The 4,132-nt window shown below is 40.0% G+C and overlaps 1 pseudogene; it reads left to right on the top strand.

Annotated features, from left to right (window-relative positions):
- Positions 1-1,104: 1,104 nt before the first annotated feature.
- Positions 1,105-3,640, top strand: LOC122673233 (annotated as a pseudogene).
- Positions 3,641-4,132: the final 492 nt, after the last annotated feature.

Raw genomic sequence — 4,132 nt, 5'->3', positions numbered from 1 at the left:
CCCATACTCTCATCATAGTTCTCATTTATCTCCACTTTTACTATGTCACCTGTCAGAAGCTAGTTTGAATTATTATATTGAAAAGGACGAGTGACAAAGGATACCTCAGAAGAGTGACTGCATCCTTTACTATCATGTATTCTAAAGGCATGTGATGAGCACAGATCTATTACTTTGCTCGAGAATAATCAAACTCAGAGGTTAGATTTCAGACAGAAATGCAAGCAGGTGAATAAATCTCCTAGACAAGAAGTCCTTTTCCTTATCTTTTGAGCCATGTCTTAACGATGGGCTGCAGTTTCATTTAAGCATGCATGTGGATCTGCTGGGAAAATGAAGTAACTGATTTTAGGTGTGGCTAGTATTTCATGTTGGAGAAGGCAATGGCACCCCACTCCAGTACTCTTGCTTGGAAAATCCCATGGACAGAGGAGCCTGGTAGGCTACAGTCCATGGGGTCGCTAAGAGTCGGACACGACTGAGTGACTTCACTTTCACTTTTCACTTCCGTGCATTGGAGAAGGAAATGGCAACCCACTCCAGTGTTCTTGCCTGGAGAATCCCAGGGACAGTGGAGCCTGGTGGGCTGCCATCTATGGGGTTGCACAGAGTCGGACACGACTGAAGAGACTTAGCAGCAGCAGCAGCAGCAGTATTTCATGTTGTTGCTATGTAACTCAAATTTGAGTCAGTTGCCTGGATGCAGGAACTCTACTAATCTCTGGAACATCTTCCTGAAGCTCAGAGAAAGGATCCTGTTGCCCTAAAGAGTTCTTTTGGTAAGTCTGTGGAAACAGTGAATTTGGGTCATGTTGAAATAGGCAGTTGCCCAAGTGGCCAAAGCAACTATCTATTTATGGCTGTCCTGTTAAGGTGTGTATTTAGGCAAGCATCTGAGTCTAAGGCACACATTCAGGCATAGGGGAATGTGATAGATGCCTTCTTGGAAAGGAAGTGGAAGCATGTTTCACAGATTAAATTCAGAAATAGCCAACAAAAGGACTTAGGGAGATATGGCTTGTCCAAGTAAAAGTGATTTATTCAAAAAGTGATTTCATAAAACTGGAATAAGCCCCACAGGGAGGTTAATGTAAACTAGCAGATATGGTCATTACCTGTAAGATAAAAGTTTGGTGAGATAGGACACTTGATGAGAGACAAAGACATGTGCAAAACTATCATCAGATCTAAACAGAGAAGTTCTCAGAGATGGCTCCTAAAAGAATATTCATTGAAGTTACAAGAGTTGGGAAATCTAACTGTTAGATGTTATGTGATGGATAACAGGTTATTGATATGAGAGAGAGTACTATGTTTTAAAAAATTGCTACACTGCCATCTGACAATTCAAGTGGTCTAAGACTCTGTGATAACCCATCACTATTTACATTTGTAAGTTGCCAAAATTCCAAGACAATGAGGTATAATGGTAAAACTTGGACACGGAACTGGGAGGCCTTTCCATCATTAGATGGTAGCTATTCAGTCTTTCTGAATGTTAAGCACAGGACTAGATTGTGTGAGAACCTTTCAGCTGTATGATTCTGTGATTTTGTGAATATGATGTACATAAAAACACCACCAAAAATACTAGCATAAAATCATAGAATTTTAAAGGAGTGGTGTGGTATGACAAATGGGAAATTTTTAAATGTTTTATTTGTGGGTTTATTCTCAAGTTTCTGTTAGTAATTAAGTATTTAATTGTCTATCTTTTGTCAAAAGAAAACCATATATGTGTTGCTACAGAGCTAAAAAAAAAAAAATACAAGCAGTGAATGGATATTTAGGGCAATCTGAGTCTTAAATGCCATTCTTGGGGTTGAGTTGCCTGCCAGAGACCTAAATCTGTAACATCAGAAAGAGAAATGTCTTCATCTATGTGAGCACAATAAGTCCTCTGTTGGAGTTTTGGGGAACCTGGACAAACAGATACGATCCATTTCATTTTTCTGTGTAGAGACGCTTATGCCTCCTCTGGCCTACTCTTACTGAGACAGAGATTGTGAGGCTGGAGAGCTCCAGCATCTCAAGAGGACCATAGTCACCAGCAGGATGGAAGTGGGTGGAGGAGGTCACTGTTGCCAGAGCAAACTCTGCCTCCTCTTGGCAGGTCATGGTAACAGTTGATTATTAGCAACAGGAAGGAACTGGCAGATACCTTAGGGATCAAGTACTTCTATATGCTTTACATCATTCCAAGAACAACACTCTTTAAGACAGTGTTGAGTTTTTAAGGAATTCTTTTTGGATCTACTTTAAGATAATTTTTAACCAATGTATTATAGTCTAACGGACAAGAGTTCAACTCTGATTGGGAATTAGACTGCCCTGTCTCAAAACACACTTTATCATTTATTTCAAGCAAATTTTTTAACCTTCCTGTGTGTTATTTTCTTTATTAATAAAAATGCCAATAAAAAGAATATGTACCTCAGGATAGCAGAGAGGATAAAAGAGGTACTTAGCAAGTGTTTATAAATAGAATGGCCAATATTTATTAGTTATTAATATTATTTCTATGTAAAACAAACAGATTTCTATAACTAAAACCTCAGGTAGTTGATAAATGTGGTTATTAAACCTGAACTTCATAGCATTTCATTCTTTTTCATTTCTATTATAGTCAAGGCTCAGAAGTACTCTTCAGAATCTTTCAACATTCTAATTGTTCTCAGGGCCATCCACCTTTGTTCTTGTTATTCATTTTTTTCCTGTAATTCCCCATTTTCTCTTACCAGCCTTAAACAAAGATGTAAAAGGCATGTGATCAGTAAACACTAACCCTAACGCCATTGTCTCACAGTCTGAATTATTAGCTTTAAGCATTTTTCCTTGCCTGTCTTGGTTCTTTATTAAGCATCTCCCTAGGGAGACAAAAATTGGAAGACTGGCATTGACACATACACACAGTATATATAAAACAGATGACTAACAAGTACTACTGTATATATACCATGGGGAACTCTACCCAGCACTCTGTAATGACCTAAATGGGAAAAGAATCTAAGAAAGAGTGGATATATGTGTGTGTATAACTGATTCACTTTGCTGAACACCTCAAACTAACAGAAACTTGTAAATCAAGTATACCCCAATAGAAATTAATTACAAAAAAAGAAAAGATTGAGAGTTTATGTACAAAAAAAGGCATCCCATGCAAAAGCCTTCTAATGATATGGTATGGACCTTTCATTTTATTCTCTCACTTATTATAAAAATGTAGACAGTGAGTATCTCTTAGAAGTATGGAACTGTTAATTCATGCTCCTCCACTCCACCGCTACCTCTGCCACCCAGGTCCATGCCCCCACCTTCCCCGCTTCAGGACGGGCTAAGCCCACAAGCTAAGTGCTGAGGAGGAGGACCAGCTGCTGCCAAACCCACCTGCCATGAGGTGGAGGGAGCCAGAAGGGCAGGATGCCATCTGCAGGCAGTTCCATTTCAAAGACTTCAGTAGGGCTTTTGGCTTCATGATGAAAGTGGCCTGCAGACTGAAAAACTGGACCAGCATCCTGAATGGTTTAACCTGTGCACCAAGGTCCACACCATCCTGAGTACCCACAAGTGTGCGGGCCTTCCAGAAAGGGACATAAACATGGCCAGCTTCATGGAGCAAGTGGCAGTGTCCATGACATAGACCCCACCCCTCCTCTCTGAGGTTTTCAGGGGATCCAGGGAACTGGGGAGCCCTGAGATGTTGCTGCAGTCAAAATTGCCAAGTCAGTACTGCTGCCTCCAAATAGAGGCAAGTTCTTTCCCTGGAAGGAGAGGGCCATATCACTGCCAAGATGAGGAAATTAGACCGTTTTTCCCACATCACTCTCTTCCTCCTTGGACCTCTGAAACATGTACACTGATCTGAGTAAGTTCTTCCCTTGTTTCACAACTTCCCAGCAACAGTAATGATTTCTTTCCAGGCCATGTCTTGCTTGCTCCTTGTCTGATTCATTTCCCAAGAAGCTTGATGCAAACTGTGTCTAAGACAAAGTCTTATCTTAGAAACCAGGACCCTAAAGTTGTCCTTATCCTATGTGACAGAAATGCATTCACTTTTATGCCTCAAATAAAATCATTTTTTCACTTGGGGTAAAAAAGAGAAAAGAAATATGGTACTATAAATCTTAAAATT

This window comes from Cervus elaphus, chromosome 17 (genome assembly GCF_910594005.1).
Source record: "Cervus elaphus chromosome 17, mCerEla1.1, whole genome shotgun sequence".
Lineage (NCBI taxonomy): Eukaryota > Metazoa > Chordata > Mammalia > Artiodactyla > Cervidae > Cervus > Cervus elaphus.
This window is presented reverse-complemented; position numbering and strand designations above follow the sequence as displayed.